The sequence below is a fragment of the Myotis brandtii genome, unplaced genomic scaffold, assembly GCF_000412655.1.
Source record: "Myotis brandtii unplaced genomic scaffold, ASM41265v1 scaffold143, whole genome shotgun sequence".
Classification (NCBI taxonomy): domain Eukaryota; kingdom Metazoa; phylum Chordata; class Mammalia; order Chiroptera; family Vespertilionidae; genus Myotis; species Myotis brandtii.
Genome location: NW_005355115.1, coordinates 2,327,578 through 2,345,930, shown reverse-complemented (window position 1 = coordinate 2,345,930; position 18,353 = coordinate 2,327,578). Strand labels below are relative to the sequence as shown.

Here is an 18,353-nt window from a genome sequence, read left to right as displayed (position 1 = left end):
TGATATTTTTCTTTAAGAAAATCAAAGTACTTTTACATAACTCACATACTGATATAATGAAGCCAATTCTCGCTTCATTTTACCATTGACAAAAGCCAAGTGAAGTGAATGAATTACCCTGATAAAAAATTTTGTTCCTTCCACTAGATTATATGGTCTCCAAAGTTTTAGATATTAACTGTTCTTAAGTATAAAAGAACAGGGCCCCAAGATAATAAAGATTATCTAGAAAAGATCCTAATTCATACTACTATCCCAAATACTCTACTTCATAAATTACATTTAAATTCAAAACAAGATTATATATAGGGAAGAAGAGAATGGAAATGAGTAAACAACCCAGTTGACTTGAAGATAGAAGAAGGGGCAAGTACAAATTTAGCTCTTCATCTCAAATTTTAAAAAGACTGGATGACAATATGTAAATATTTAATGATTCTCAACTATGTACCACATATCATATTACAGACATATCCTTTAATCCTCATCAACAATAGGCATTAATTCCATTTTATAGACAGGGAATTATGCTGAGAAAGGATAAATAATTTGCCCAAGATTACAGTTAATAGGGAGAGAAAGTGCATGATTTAATTCTATAGTTGATGTTCCAGTCCAAAACTAAGTTATACACAATTTTAAAATTGAATTTTATACTTTTGCTTGAATATGTTTCTGATGCTATGAAGCCCATAATACTTCTACCAAAATAATGAAACAATACAGATTCAAGGAAAAAGGGTATTTGCTAGTTGTCTCTATGCTGTCCTGCTCAATTTACTTATTAGTTCAGCTTAATAAAGGACACTGAAATTTAAAACATAGCCCATGCCCTCAAAGAAGTTTTAATCCAGCAATGACATACAAGCTAAAAATAAACATACACTCTGGCCAGTGTGGCTCAGTTGGCTGGAGCATTGTCCCCTATACCAAAAGGTTATGGGTTCGATTCCCAGTCAGGACACAAACCCAGGTTGTGGGTTCTGTCGGCAGTCGGGCCCATATGGAAGGGAACCAATCAATGTTCTCTCTCACATCAATGTTTCTCTCTCTCTTCCCTTCCCTCTCTTCCTCCCTTTTTTCTCCCTCTCTTCTTCCCTCCATTCCCCCCTTCCCCTCTCTCTAAAATTAATAAGCATATCCTCGGGTGAGGATTAAAAAAAATTAAATTAAATTAAAATAAGCATATAGATATCTATATATATAAAAGCCTAAGTGACTGTCCGACCATTCGACCATCTGACCGGTAGCTATGACATGCAATGACCACCAGGGGGCAGATGCGCAACACAGGAGCTGCCAAGCTGTGGTGACTTGGCGGCTGTGGTTCTCAGGTGATGTACCTAGAGCCTGATTCCGAGGTGTGTCACCCCAGAACCACCCTCTCGCAATCCAGAACCCCTTGGGGGATGTCGGAGAGCTGGTTTCAGCCCAATCCCCACAGGCCAGGTGAGGGACTCCACCTGCCAGAGGGACCTCACTCACTCCGCAGATGACCTTCAAGCCACAGTGCCACCCCAGGTGCAGCAGGCCGGGGAGGGACTGTGGGAGGTTGGCTCCAGGGCGTGTCTGGCCCATCTTGCCCAGTCCCGCCCCGCCGGCCACCTTCTAATTAATTTCCTTTCAATGTGCACGAATCAGTGCACCAGGGCACTAGTTATTATATAAAAAGCCAAAAGTGAGATGCTTTCACAGCTACAAGAAACAGAGTCCTGAATCACACAGCTGATTTCATCCTATATAGGTAGTCCTAAAGCAAGGCAGACTGAGTCCTTTCCAACTATAGACCTTGCTTCTTCTACATATTGTCTATTTACCTGATCAGCTCTTCTTGGGGCTACAATTAATTTTTAGCATACTTAACATTATTTAAGTGTTTGCTGAGCCAAGACTATTCTAAGAACATAACACTCATTAACTTATTTAATTCTTACAACCTACACGGTAGATACTATTATTTTTAACAATTTTATTAAATACCAGGCGCCCAGTGCATGAATTCATGCACCTTGAAAGGAACTGTGGGCCATGAGGCTGTGGTGGGCACAGGGGCGGGTCTCGGCCCATCCTCCGCGCCCCTGCCTGGCCCCTCCCAACCGGCAGCCCTGCTCTTGCCACTGACGCTCCCACACAACTATTGGGGCCAGTGGTGGGCACCAGTAGCAGGTGCGAATGATGGCTCCAGCGCCAGCAGTATGTGCAAGCGGGGCCGGTGTCGGCAGCAGGTGCGAGCACCGTTGGGACTGCGGCACGTGAGAGCAAAGAATTTTCAGAACCACCAGAGGCTCACCCAGATGACAGCGACTGGCGCCCCACCTTGTCTGGCGTCCCCGCTCACCTGCTCCACCATCCAGATGCGGCTGATGCCCGCCATGTTGCGTACTCGCCCTCTGGTGGTCAGCGCACGCATAGCAACTGGTTGTTTGTTGTTCACTTATTGTGCCATTTGGTCTATTTGCATATTAGGGTTTTATATATATAGATAACTCACATACTGTATAATTCACTCATTTAAAGTATACAACTCAATGGTTTATAGTATAGTCACAGACATGTGCAACCATCATTAGTCAATTTAGAACATTTTATCACCTGAAAAAGAAACCTAGTAACCTTAAGCTATCACTCCTCATCCCCCATAACTCTGAGCAACCACTAATTTATTTTCTGTCTCTATAAATGTCCCTTTTCCAAATGTTCATATGAGTGGAATAACATAGTGTGTGGTCATTTGTGACTGACTTCTTTCACTTACCATAATGTTTTCAAGGTTCATCCATGTTGTGGCATATGCAAGTATTTCATTCCTTTTGGTGGCCAAATAATATCCTATTGTATTGATATATTATATTTAGTTTACCTATTCATCCATAAATGGACATTCAAGTTGTTTCCACCTTTTGGCTATTAGAATAATGCTGCTATAAACATTTGTATACTAGTTTCTGTGTTGATTTATGCTTTCAGTCCTTTTGGGTTCATACCTAGGTTTGGAACTGCTGGGTCACAACGTTAGGGGCAAAAATAGAATATTGGGTACTAGCTATGGTTATGGGAAATATTAATCATGCTCTGTTAACCAAGATTGCCTTGTATTGGTTAGAGAAAGGACATTCTGACCTGGCTGGGAGTTGTGTGCCCCCAGGACCTGGGAGTCAACCTTGGACCTGGGAATCAACCTTGGAACCATTCTCATTCAAGAACTACTTCCCCGTGCCTGTAATCCCTACTTGCCCACATAATCTTTGTCCTACCCTATATAAGCAGCTGGTTTATGGGGGGTTGCAGAGCAGATTCTTGTGGATGACCTGCTGCTCTCCCATACTGCTGGCAGTATTGGAATAAATGCTCATATACTAGACCAGTGATGGGGAACCTTTTGAGCTCGCCATGTCAGCATTTTGAAAAACCCTAACTTAACTCTGGTGCCGTGTCACATATAGAAATTTTTTGATATTTGCAACCATAGTAAAACAAAGACTTATATTTTTGATATTTATTTTATATATTTAAGTGCCATTTAACAAAGAAAAATCAACCAAAAAAATGAGTTCGCGTGTCACCTCTGACACGCATGTCATAGGTTCGCCATCACTGTGTATGATTCAACCCTGTCTCTGCTTAATTGGCTCAAGTAGTGACAGGCAGCACAGACCCATTGACTGTCCAGTTACATGATTAACTCTGTTTAATCATTTTAAGAACTACCATAGTTTCCAAAGCAGCTGGACCATTTTACATTCCCACCAGTAGTGGGATTTGATTCTAACCATCCTAATGGTTATAAAGTGGTATCTCATTGTGGTTTTGATCTGCATTTCCCTAATTACTAATGATTTTTCTCTAGTAACTAATGTTCCCTGTGTATATTAAACCCCATTTTTATGAGAAAAACTGAGGTACAGAGAAATTAAATAACCTGTCTACGGCCACAAAGCTGGTAAGGGAAAAGCTGGGATTCTAACTCAGGCAGCCTGACTTCATAGCCCAGAATCTTACATTGTAATGAATGCTGCAGGAGGTAGTACTTGCATTTAACCCAGTGGAAGAGGACAAGTCTTTTCCAGGTAATTTGTTTTATCAGTTAGAAAATCTTCCCAGAAGCCATTCAGACTTCTCTATCTCACAGACTAGGTTTGGGTCACATGATTCTTTCTAAACCAATTACTGATAAAAACAGGGTCATCATAATTTGCTTATATTATTCAGGATTTCTATACAAAATCAGAGCTCTTCCAGAAAGAAAGGAGATACGAATGGCTCTTAGTCAGTTGCATAATAAATGTCTGCCACAGGTGTATATGAAAACAAAACTTGATTTTCTTGGTTATACCATCCTAGAAATGAAAGAAATGATCAGATATAAAAAGTTATCATTTAGTGCTAGTGTTAGTTGTGTAAATATGAGTAAATGGATAATAATAATTATCAATCAGTCAGTCAGTCAATCAGTGACTTAGCAACAAAGAAAGCAACCATTTCAATAAAGCAAAGAAAATAAGACTTGATGTAGGCTAAAGTCTACCTCTGAGAAATTAAGCCTTGACTATAGGAGCAAAACATTAAATAAGGAACATTTACTTGCCCATTTTCAAATAGCCAAAATATAAATTAACTGCAGTTTAAAACTGAAAAATGGCAAATACTCATTAATTGAAATATAGCATTTTTAATTATAAGATTTCAAAATACCTCTTCCAATAAAATATCATTATAACAAAATTTTTCATTCACTTTAAAGCTTTGTGAGGCTTAGCTAAGCTTTTCTGGAAAATGTAAAATTTAATTGAAAATAATTTTAAGTACACCCTAGCTGGTTTGGCTCAGTGGATAGAGCGTTGGCCTGTGGACTGAAGGGCCCTGGGGTTCGATTCTGGTCAAGGGCACATGCCGGGTTGCGGGCTCCATCTCCAGTAGGGAGCATGCAGGAGGCAGCCAATCAATGATTCTCTGTCATCATTGATATTTCTACCTCTCCCTCCCTCTCCCTTACTCTCTGAAATCAATAAAAATATATTTTAAAATAATAATAATTTTAAGTGCTATTTTACATTATTTTTGCAATTGTACTTGCAAAATACAATTAGATTTCACAAACCATATTTTTAGCACTGTACTCATTCATAATGAATAAATGGTTTTAATTTCCCATACTTTTAAAATATATTACTCATAAATTAGCATGTATGCTCCAAAAGTGATATAATACATATTAGTATTTGCTTCTTGTGGAGAGATTAGAAGATAAGTTTACCAGATCATTTAAGTGTGCATTAGAAACACTTTCAAAGTATCTATGCTGAATCCTAATTAAAAAAAAAAATTTAATGATGAGGCTTGACTTGGGGTGGTAAACACACAATACAATATATTATAGACTTGTATACCTGAAATCTGTATAATTTTATTAACCAATATCACCCCCAATAAATTCAATAACAAAAATTAAGGAATAAAAATTTTTTTAATGTGGGGGAGCAATTAAACAAATAATTACAAACCTAGCCTGCCTTTAGGTATAGGGTTTATCATGTAATTATAATACTGATCATTTAAAATTATCCAAAATGTCTCCAGCATTTTAAAGAGCTAAGCAGAGTTATTTTTAAAATCAAACATATGTGCTTTTTCTGTTTATGTCTTTGGAAAGAACATTCTGTATAATGAAAAACACGACCAAATTTTTCACAGTACATCACTATAAAACCCTATAATTGACTTTTGGGGTTGGTTTACTCTGTATCTATTTTTGACCATGTAGAAAACAGCAATGATGTGGTAAAAAGCCCAAAATGTAAGTCCCATTGCAGGATAAGACTCCATCCTGATTAGTATAGAAGTATCATGTTTATGCTGGGAAATGTGCCCATTTTCAAAGAGAAAATTTCAGTGCATAGGAGCCACCTCTTTTTTAATCAAGCCATGTGAAAACTAGTAACTCTGGTGCCTGGTCCAGACCTTGGATAGAACCTGGATGTTGTATGTGCTGATCCCCTCCAGTAAAGGCAGCTTATGTTGATGTTCTAACTAGTTGTTTGAAATAACAGTTAATCTAATGGAAGGTAACACTGGATATTACAATTTAACACTATAAATTAACCTTTAAAAATACAAATTAACAGCCCGGTCAGTGTGGCTCAGTGATTGAGCATCAACCCAGGAACCAAGAGATCACCTGTTCAATTTCTGGTCAGGGCACATGCTGGGGTTGTGGCTCAATCCCCAGTATGGGGCATACAGGAGGCAGCCAATCAATACTGTTTCTCTTTCACCAATGTTTCTATCTTTCTATCCCTCTCCCTTCCTCTCTACCCAAAAATCAATACAAACAAATTTGTAAAAAAAAAAAAAAAAATACAAATTAACATTTTAAAGTTACTATTCTCATGTCTTAATAAAGATTACATTTTAAAACTTAATCTCCCTGTAAAACCTATGAACTCAGTTATTCCGTGACAAAACTAATTTGTCATCCCTAACAAAAGGAATTTTTCTTCATTAAAAAGTCAAAAATATCTCTGAATGAGCCCTCCTGACTTCATTAATAAAATTTACATATTAGCAAGTAAAATAAACTAAAAGAGGGAGATGGTGTGTGGTTTAAAAATCAGCCCTGTAACACCTACCACAGATTTATCTCCTGTGAGTTGACTCAGCCATTCCTTTTTCTCAGTAAATAAACTAAATTCTAAGAAGGGTACTGCGGTAGAGTTTTTCAAGGGCCAAGTGAAGGAATATGTTTTAGATGGAATCTTTCAAATTGACAGCCTGCCCACTTTGGGTAGGTATTAAAGGGTCCACAGCACTTCATGAATTAGTTGTGGTTTACCTAAAAAAAAGTATGACCCAAGTTGCCACGGTCACTGCACATTCAATTTATCCCTATCAGAAATCAATGTGCCTTTAAACATTTTTAACATGTTTAGAAAAAAGACAAATTGACAGCTTTCTAGTAGCACTGTTGATTGAATGGCAGTCCCAATATATCATTTTAAAACCTAAAAGTATATTTAATATGTCAATATTTTTATTACTATTTAAGTCTTTCATAATGCATTACCTTTTATCCCTATGTTTTAATTGAACCATTAAAACAATGAATTAGTATTAACTGCCTAAGACTGTTTAATAGTTTTGCCAACTTCCTGAGGAGCTGTGCTACAAAGATGTTCACAGAATCCTCACTACTTTATGGTAAACAAAAAACTCCTGAAAATCCTTATGTGGATTACCTATAAAAAAGATCAGCTGAGCAACAGAAGAATCCCATACCAAGCTGACTAGAGAAATAAAGTATCACAAACAGATATCTGCTCTCACAGTAAGAAATATGTGAAAGCCTTAGCTGAGCAACACTGGAAGTCAGCAAGATCAGAATTAGTGGCAAAGGCTTGACCCAGATGTGTCACCGTCCTGGTACAGTATCTGGCAATAAATTCCTCATCCAAACAGATGAAACTGTCCAAAGTATTTTACCTGCATCTCTACATGAGACAGCTTTTAGATACATTATTAAATTGTTATGGCAAAGGTAAACAAAAAAAAGTTTCCCAGCCAACTTTTTCTTTCATTGGCTAACTTTCTCAAGAAAATTAAGCCTATGTTAAGGAAGGAAAAAGGAATTACCTTCTCATTAAGTCACCTAAGAAGAGTAATAAGTGGGCCTAAATAGTTTCTTCAAAATCACTGCACTGATCCTTTTACTGGAAATGTTTCCCAACCACATTAATCGTCTGTTTGATAACTAAAATTTGATTATTAAGCTCAAATTATTAAGGCAGTCGTAAGCCTTAAATTAGAGGCCTGAAAATGTCTAAATTTCAAGTGAAAAAAAAAAAAAAAAACCACACAAATCTAACTGCTGCAACTTGCAATGATACCAAGATATTGTTACTTTCTCCAATACCTCTTATATAAGTTCAAAAGTACTCACATGGTAGACTGAACCAGCATAATCTGGCTCGGAAGTCCTCCCCGTCATCTCCAGTTAACTGGATATTATCTACAGTTTACTATCTCCGGTGGAACACAGGGGATACATTTGGCATCCAGCCTCTGATGTTTACCAAATGTGAGACCTTGAATAAGTAACTCCACACCAGACTTCTTTCCTTATCTCTAAAATAGGGACTATGATATTAACCCCAGAGGAATGTAGTAATGTTATAATTAAATAATTCAATTCATTGAATAAACTTTTATTAAAAACCTACCACTTGCCAAACACTGAAGATGAGAGTCCCTATATCCTCACGTTGTAGTATGCATGCCACAGACTAAAAGTCAAAAAGAATACCTTCTCAAGACTCAAAATCCTTACAATTGGGCAGAGACAATATCTATAATTAATTGATAGGCAATGTTATAAGTGGTACAACGGCTCCAGATGTAAGAATTTAGGAGGGATGATGATTGACTAAAGTTTTGAACGTAAAAATGTTAACTCTTTTTTTTTCTTTTTAAATATTTTTATTGATTTCAGAGAGTAAGGGAGAGGAAGAGAGAGATAGAAACATCAATGATGAGAGAGAATTATTGATTGGCTGCCTCCTGCACACCCCACATTAGGGAACGAGTCCGCAACCCAGGCATGTGCCCTGACCGAGAATCGAATCATGACCTCCTGGTTCACAGGTCGATGCTCAACCACTGAGCCATGCTGGCCGGGCAAGATGTTAATTCTTAAAAGAACAAAATAATTTTGATAGCTGGAGCAATGAGTACATGTTGGGGAGTAGATGATAAAACGAAAGGGGATATATAGGAACAAAAACATTAACATACTCTGCAAGTTGTAATAAAAAATAACTTATACAAATATAAGGTACTATTTTATCTCAACTAAACTATTCCTTATGACATATTACAAAGATATATTTCTATATCTGTTTCCTGAACAGTGAGCTCAGAGGTAGAGGTGGTAGTAAGGTGATCCATGCAGTACTTGTCTCTGTATCTCTGATCCTTTACTATCCTCAAGTACATTTTTTTAATTTAATGGCATTCTTAAAACAAAACCTACCATAATACATTTCACTGCAAAGTAACCACATGGAAACCTACTTTTCAGCACATTTCACTTATTCTTTCTTTCATTCTTACTTTTGAGATTGGATCTAAATCACTATCTGCTCTCTCCTAAACTTGAAAATCAGAAGACCTCAGTGTGGATTCAGGGTTTCTTACTTAACAGTAAAAACACACTAAACAAAGTACTAAATCTTTATTGAACATCAATTGTTATATTCCACTACATGTATTTATTACCATCTACTGTGTCTGTCTCATGGGGTTTTAATAAGATTCAAATTAAAGCCCTGACCGGTTTGGCTCAGTGGATAGAGCGTCGGCCTGCGGACTGAAGGGACCCAGGTTCAACTCTGGTCGAGGGCATGTGCCTTGCTTGCGGGCACATACCCAGTAGGGAGTGTGCAGAGGCAGCTGATCAATGTTTCTCTCTCACTGATGTTTCTGACTCTCTATCCCTCTCCTTACTCTCTGTAAAAAATCAATAAAAATATATTTTAAAAAAGATTCAAATTAAAAATTGAGTTAGACATGTACATAAATACTTAGTTCATAAACTATAAAGGACTTTGCCAATATAAGATGTATTCTCCAGAATGATGCCTCTGGAGTTCCTCCTCTTCCACACTCTAGATTTTAAAAGATAACCAAATATTTCCCCTCTCCCAGCTAACCCTAATCTCCCTAACGCAGTGGTCGGCAAACCGCGGCTCGCGAGCCACATGCAGCTCTTTGGCCCCTTGAGTGTGGCTCTTCCACAAAATACCATGTGCGGGCACGCACATAAAGTGCGAAGTTGACTTAAAACTTTAAGTAGAGTTTATTAAGTTAATTTTAGGGAACGTTGTGGAGTGAAAGAAGATGGTAGTGTCGAGGATTGAGAAAGGTATGTTGAGATGGTTTGGACATATAGAGAGGATGAACGAAAGGAGATAGACGAACCAAGTATATAAGACGAGTGTGGATGGGAGAGTTGGAAGGGGTCCCCTCAGCGAATGTACCTCAATCAGATTGAGGACGTTTTTTAGCAAAGGCTAGCTTAGGAGTACCCTAATTAAGTTAATAACAATGTACCTATCTATATAGTTTAAGTTTAAAAAATTTGGCTCTCAAAAGAAATTTCAATCATTGTACTGTTGATATTTGGCTCTGTTGACGAATGAGTTTGCCGACCACTGCCCTAACAAAATGAATATAAATACCAATGTGGCAACCCAGGGGACAATCTGTGCTCCACTGGAAGCATAAAGTTCAAAGTCTTTCACAGCATCAAGGTAGACAAAATTATATCATCTCTCACTTGAACTACTCCAAGAGCTTTCTAAAATACATTGTCCTGCAATTTCCCTAATCTGTTTCAACCTCCCTCTGCCAAATAGTTTTCTTCCAAAAACATAAAACTCAATCAGTCACCTGTTTAAGACCCATGTTGGCTCAATAAAGTCTCCTCAATATGGTACCCACAATCCTTAATTACATGACCCCTAACTACTACTAATATCTTCTTATATACTCCCACTTCCTACTCAATGTCGCCCACAATAAAATCAGCATTTCTTGGACATAGACACTTTCACAATTCTTTCCTTGTCTCCCTTTACCTCCCAGGTTTCTACTACTCTCTTGCCTACCTCAAAGGTCTCTTCCTGAATAAAATATTTCTAGACTTCTACAAGCAAAATTAAGCCAAACTCATCCTTGAAAACACAACATTATGCATGCATCTCTAGTACTGCATTTTCCACATTATAATGATCTCTGATTCTGGTTTGCTACATGCAGAAGAGAATATAGGTAGAGCAAGAATAAAAACTGGGAGAGGGGTTAGGAAATGTATAAAAAGACCAGGCAAGAGATAGAGACCAGAAGTTCACATTAGACATGAGAGTGAGGTCAATAAGTCCTCTTGCGAACTAGACAAAACTGTCAAAAAAAACACCATTTCAGCACTGTGGAAATCAAGCAAAAGAATACAACAAACTGAGAAGCATTTATTTGTGAATAGTATAGAACTCTAATGGGCAATATCATGTGTCCATGGTATTTTACCAGGTATGCTTCCATTTACCAAAGCCCTATCAGCAGAGTAAAGCAGGGCCAAAGAGGCTGTAAAAACCACCAGCTTTTCTGCTATTGCTAAAGTGAGTTTACAGTGACTCTGGTGGTAGGCACATAATGCAATCTACAGATCATGTACCACAGAAATGTGCACTTAAAATCTATATAATCTTTTTGGGGAATTTTTGTCACTTTATTTTGTACAGAGTTTAATTTATGCATTTATGTCCTTTCATTATTTTTTATTGTTGACAGTAGCACAGATGTCTCTTATTTTCTCCCTTTATGCCTCCTCCACCCAACCCCTGCCCCACCCACGCCTTCCCCATACTATTATCTGTGTCCGTGGAGTATACACATATGCATATATGTTCTTTGATTAATCTCTTCCTGTTCCCCCGCTCCAGTGAGATGTTATTCTGTTCCATACATCCATACTTGTGGATCTATTTTGTTAATCAGTTTTTTTTGTTCATTAGATTCCACATGAGTGAGATCATGTGATCCTTGTCTTTCTCTGACTGGCTTATTTCACTTAGCATAATAGTCTCCAGGTCCCTCCATGCTGTCTCAAAGGGTAAGAGCTCCTTCTTTCTTACAGCCACATAGTATTCCATTGCGTAAATATACCACAGCTTTTTTATCCACTCATCTACTGATGGGCACTTGTGCTGTTTCGAGATCTTAGCTATTGTAAATAATGCTGCTATGAACAAATAGGTGCATACATTCTTTCTGATTGGTGTTTCGGAATTCTTAGGATATATTCCCAGAAGTGGATCAAATGGCAGTTCCATTTTTAACTTTCTGAGCAACCTCCATACTGTTTTCAATAGTGGCTGCACCCATCCACATTCCCACCAGCAGTGCACTAGGGTTCCCATTTCTCCACATCCTTGCCAGCACTTGTTGATTTATTGATGGTAACCATTCTGACAGGTATAAGGTGATACCTCACTATAGTTTTAATTTACATATACCTGATGATTAGTGACAATGAACATTTTTTCACATGTCTATTGGCCATCTGTATGTCCTCTTTGGAGAAGTGTCTATTCAGGCCCTTTGCCCACTTTTTAATTGGATTGTTTATCCTCCTGGTATTGAGTTGTATGAGTTGTTTATATACTTTGGAAATTAACCCCTTAGCAGATGTACTAGTATCATTGGCAAATATGTTTTCCCACAGAGTAGATTCCCTTTTCATTTTGTTGATGGTTTCTTTTGGTGTCTAGGAGGTTTTTATAGTTTGATGTAGCCCCATTAGTTAACTTTTTCCCTTACCTTAAGTGATGTATTGGTGACAATACTACTACATGAGATGTCTGAGATTTTACTGCCTATAATTTTCTTCTAGGATTTTTATGGTTTCACGACTTCCATTTAAGTCTAAAATCTTATATAATCTTATTAAACAATGTCACCCAATAAATTTAATTAAAAAATAGAAATTAAAAAATAAAGTAGGTTCACTTAATTTGGAGCATTGTCAGGCAAAGTGGCAATCCCAGTGAGGCTAGAAAAGGAATGATCAGAAGCTCACCACATCTCAGGCTATGATCATTTAAAACAAGCAAGAGACAGAGGGACTAGTGAGGGGTTTAACAGAAAGTTCCAGAAGGTGAGACTGACAAATAGGGGCTGACAAGCTCTTCACATATCCTAGGTTGACCAGAGATTGTGTACATGCATAATAGAAACTGAAGTAGAAACAAGTTATCTACACATCCATAACCTATAGTGCCTACATACATGCAAAAAAGAGACACAAGACAGAACAAAAGAAAAAACAAGGCAGACTTAAAAAGAGCCAGAATAGAGAATGCTCTCCAGCCCACAGATCCATCAGCAATGAGCAGAAGCTTTACTACCTCAAAATGTTTGAGTATGACCACGATCCAAATACTGACGGAACAATAAATGAGTAATGTAGATAAAGAGATGATATCTCATCTTTTACTTAAAAGCAAGAAAAAATGAGAAGAGATATAAGTATTCCCATATTTTGAGGGAAACAGACTTCACAAACAAAGACATTTTTTTATGGGGAAAACATCAGAATGCAGACTTGCTCTATTATCTTAAATGTCCAGTATTCAAAAAACAAGTACTAGACATGTACAGAATGAGAACAAATGACCAATACAAAAAAAAAGGGGGGGGGGGCGCAGTCAATAGTAACTATCTCTCAGTGTGCCAGATATTAGATTTAGCAGGCAAAGACTTCAAATTAGCAATAAAAATACATCTAAGGAACTAAAAGAAACCATATTTTAAAAATTAAAGCCCTCAGTGTGGCTCAGTTGGTTAAGTGTCATCCCATGCACTGAACCGAAAGGTCACCGATTTGATTCCCAGTCAGGGCACATACTTAGCTTGAGGGTTCAATCCACAGTTGGGGTGCATACAGGAGGCAACTGATCGATGTTTCTCTCACAGCAATGTTTCTCTCTCTAAAATCAATTTAAAAAACATTTAAAAATATGCTAATAATTCAATGAAGGTAGAACATCAATAAAGAGATAAAATTTTAAAAAATGGAAAATGTAAATACTTGAGTTTCAAAGCACAATAATTGAAATGAAAATTTCGCTAGAGGCACTTAACAACAGATCTGAGATGGCAGGATAAAGATTTACTAAAATTGAAGACAGTGAAAATAAAAATTACTCAATCTGAGGAAAAGGGGAAAAAATGAACAAAGCCCCAGAGATATGTGGGACAAAAACAAATGTACAAAATGCATGTGATAGGAGTCTCAGAAATAAATAAGAGTAAAAAAGGGAAGGACAGATATTTGAAGAAACGGCTAAAACTTCTTAAGACAATATACAAACCAAAGGACATCAATGAATGCAGACAGACATTATTTAACATTTATATTTGTTTTGTGAACCTTAAATTCTAAAATGCAATTTGGTCTAGTTTGTGGCTCTCCAATTTATCCCATTGATCTCAAATCAATTATCATTTTAAAGATAAATTCTAATAGCTCACAGAAATAGTTCTCACTATTTTATTTTTAAAAATATATATTTTATTGATTTTTTACAGAGAGGAAGGGAGAGGGATAGAGAGTTAGAAACATCAATGAGAGAGAAACATCGACCAGCTGCCTCCTGCACACCCCCCACTGAGAATGTGCCCTTGACTGGAATCAAACCCGGGACCCTTCAGTCCGCAGGCCGACGCTCTATCCACTGAGCCAAACCAGGTCAGGGCCTCAATATTTTAGAGGTGTCTTTCTAAATGACATATAACTGTTTCTATAATATTGTATAACACAACAGTAGTTATTTTCTTTTACAAAGAAAAGGACAATTGAATGAGATAATTATTAAGTATCTACTATTAGCTCTTGTGATATGTCTGGAATCCTGGAACTAAAATGTACAGGTTATATGGGCTATAACTCATAGGAAAAGATAATTCAGGTACTGGTAAAAAACATAGATGGAAGTGATTAGGGTACGATCTCTACTACCCATAAAGTTTCAATCACAAGTGGATGTGGAGGGCAAAGGACCAAAAGAGAATACATAGTAATATATGGTAAAGCAACAGAAATTCAAGCAGATAGAGACTACATGGCTCTGATTACATCATCAGCCTACAGGGTCTCAGTAGAACACAATTCTTGGTAGAATTCATATTCTGTGTGTTGAAATTCACACATATATAGCGCACACTACTTGGCTTTCCCATTAGGAAATATTAATTAATATATCAAGTCTACAGAGGTCTTTTTCTAACTATGGTATAAAATACAAATTACATACTGACAATGTTAAGTAGAAACCGTTGCCTTTAAAAATTCCATCACTATCTTATTTCATAATATTACAACTATGAAAATAAGTGTGTGTGTGGGGTGGGGGGGGATAATTTGAAAATATTTGGTCAAAGAAAAAGCCCACTATGACTAAAACAAGATGGCTAATGATTTCATCTTCTTTTGGAAAATGACCTCATCATGACAATTAGCTTACCAACTAGCTTCCAAAGCCACTAACAGTAGCTTACAAAGTCACAGCTGTTACTTTTTCTAACAACTAGAAGTTGATTTCATTTTAAATGTCATTCCACAAGATCTGAATGATTTCTTCAAAGTATTACATCTTATGAGCAAGAATTACATTGAGGAGAGTACAATGATAAGTCTGTGACTTGCTTAATAAAGATAATTATAAAGAATGACAGAACAATCAGTTAAAAAACACTCTACTGCAGCATTCTTGGACAACAAGCAGACATATTTAAGAGAACTGTGCATCATTCATGAGTAAAAGCTAACATAAAAAGTGCTTACTTTAACCTTTAGGCAATATAAAAATCATTTAATTGATAGAGAAAGTAGAATGTAAATTTTTGATAACTAGTTTATGTCAAAGGAAAAGCAGGTGAGTATTTGAATCATGTTTCTGGAAAAAATATTCAAATAATTCATGAAATTGAAAACTTTCAGATCCCAACTATAATGAAAAAACTGTCACTAATGAAAATTCTTGTGGAATTCCTGTTCTTCAAGTTTATTACCACATCTTATTAAAAGCTCTACATGAGGAAGCCCCTAATCTGTCTTTGAATTCCGACTTCTATCTACTACACTCCCCAGCCCACCTCTACTCACTCCATTCAAGTAGATGTAAACGAAGGTAGATGTGGGTTCTCTAAGATACTCTTAAAACCTACCCCTTAATAAAGACTCATAAGAAAGAGCACAACTTTTTGCCCATCCTCTATTCATCAACCCATCTTATACCTGTCATTCCTCTCCTCCACAGAACTGCACTTTGGTGTGACAATATCAAGCACTGTGACAATCCTATATAATAAAAGGCTAATATGCAAATAAACCCAACTGTGGAACGACCTGTCGCTATGACGTGCACTGACCACCAGGGGGCAGACACTCAACGCAGGAGCTGCCCTCCGGTGGTCAGTGTGCTCCCACAGGGAGAGCGCCACTCAGCCAGAAGCCGAGCTCACAGCTGGCAAATGCAACGGCAGTGGCGGGAGCCGCTCCCTCCTCTGGCAGCACTAATGATGTCCTACTGCCAGCTCCCCACAGGGAGCAGGCCTAAGCCATCAGTTGGACATCCCCTGAGAACTCCTGACTGTGAGAGGGTGCAAGCCAGGCTGAGGGACACCCCCCCCCCCGAGTGAACGAATTTCGTGCACCAGGCCTCTAGTCCCTACATATGCATTCTGCACTTATGATATAGATAATGCACATTAAAATTATGTACTTTCCTCCCTATAGGATCCATAAAAGAAAGTTCTAGTCTCAAAAGAGGAAAGAATGAATAACACACTTATTTAACCTTGTAGGAAACCTTGGTGCTTTCTAATGTGTTTTTCATATTCCATCTTCAACATACTTTTGCACTTCCATTTACTTAACATTTTCTTCAAATACCTTAAACCCTTTCTTACTTAAATTTAAAGGGGATCTTTTAATTCACTATCATAAATAAAAATCCAGAATCATTTACTATAAAGAAAAGAGAACCATAAAAATTAAAACAAAACTGTCATTAAATGCTGATGATATATTGCTACTCGCTTTTTGCTAAAACTTTTCATGTTACCATTTTTAAATTATGAATTACTTTATTGATAGAACATGACTGAGAATATAATAAAAGTCACCATTTCTTTTTCAAATATATTATTTGATATAGTTGAAATCCCTTTTGTACTATATTCCCTCATTGTACTTCCCTTCTCAGAAATAACTTCTATTCTATAGTTGGTGCGCATCCATCTCATCACGTTTTGTATTCTTATGCACAATATATAATATGGTTTTGTTTTCAAAATCTGCATCAGCAAAGTCATTACTGTACATGTCCCTCAAGTTTGCTTTTGGCACTCAACTTTGTTTTCAGAATGTATCCATTCACATTGACTTCGTTCATTTAAACAACTCAATAGCCACCACTCTGTGTACAGTGGGGCCTTGACTTACAAGTTTAATTCGTTCCGAGAATGAGCTCGTTAAGGAGCTCTAAGGAGCTAGTTAACTCAAATTACTCTATCAACTCAATGCAAAAAATCAGCCGAGAGACAGCTGGTATCTCAAAAAACTTGTTAGTCGGGACACTCGTAAATCAAGGCCCCACTGTATTTGTTTCCACTTAACCATTCCCTATTTGATATTTGGATTTCTTTTTATTTTTTATATTAAAAGCAATGCTAAAATGAATACTTTATGCATATTTCTTTGTGCTCAGTTTCCTTGCCCTATGTATGAGGGTCTCAGGGAATTTATTATTTTAGAGTGGAGGTGGGAGTTCACTAGCTGACAACACAAATTTACATCTAAGATTTAACAAGAGTATTAAATAGAAGGATGAATTTTGCATACAAACCTGACCCCTGGACATCATCCTATTTTCTTACCTTTATATCTCATCTATCTCATTTTATTACTCATTCTTAATTTATTTTATCTTGCAATGCTGTTGCCACTTTTATTAAAGTATAGTTGACACATAATAATACATTAGTTTCAGATGGACAACATAGTGTTTTAACATTTACATACCTCACAATGTGATCACTATGGTAAGTCTAGTAACCATCTGTCACCGTACAAAGTTATAGAATATTCCTGCTGTTTCCACTTTTAAAATTTATTTTGCATTCTTTTTTGAATGAGGACGAGTATAAATAATGCAGTTTTCATGAAAAGATCATCTTGGACCAGAGATCCAGTCCTTGCTCTGGGAATTACTTACACAGTGGGACCTGATCACTTAAGCCTGGTGTCTTAGTGAGCCTCAAGAATCTCATAATACGGAGGAGGAGGGGTGTGTAACAATTTGCTCTCACAAATACCATGTAAATTTTAAGAATGTGAACTATTAAATACTATATAATCATTAGTGGTATAATATTTAAAAGATATCAAAATAGTAATTTATTGAGAAGTCAGATAATATATTAACATAGATTTTTAGAAAACATTTATGCATAATTATCTGTATTTCCTGAAAAAGAGACAAATATAAGAAAACATCCATCAACATCAATCATACCTGCATTATGTCATGCGTATTAAGGTTCATCGCTAAGGATGAGATAGTTACTGAATGTGCTTGCTGAAAGGTTTCGAAGAAAATCTGTATTAGTAAGCTGTTAACACCAGTACAAGGAAGACTCAAGTATAAATTATTTAACAGCAATAGTTCTTTATGCAAATATTAAAACACTAGAGGCCTGGTGCATGAAATTTATGCACGGGGGGAGGGGGATCCCTCAGC

General features: G+C 36.9%; 1 protein-coding gene and 1 long non-coding RNA gene across 4 annotated transcripts in view; both read right to left on the bottom strand.

Annotated features, from left to right (window-relative positions):
* SUPT3H (SPT3 homolog, SAGA and STAGA complex component) overlaps positions 1 to 18,353 on the bottom strand; it is a 451,623-nt gene that overhangs the window by 360,856 nt on the left and 72,414 nt on the right. The gene's annotated exons all lie outside the window — the stretch shown is intronic.
* Positions 1 to 18,353, bottom strand: part of LOC106725194 — a 65,257-nt gene that overhangs the window by 29,203 nt on the left and 17,701 nt on the right. The window contains exon 3 of one of the 2 annotated variants that reach the window (XR_001361059.1): positions 2,615 to 2,829. The exons of the other annotated variant lie outside the window; for it this stretch is intronic. This is a non-coding gene — a long non-coding RNA (uncharacterized LOC106725194). Of the gene's footprint in view, positions 1 to 2,614; positions 2,830 to 18,353 lie in introns of those variants that run through there. 2 annotated transcript variants of the gene reach the window in all.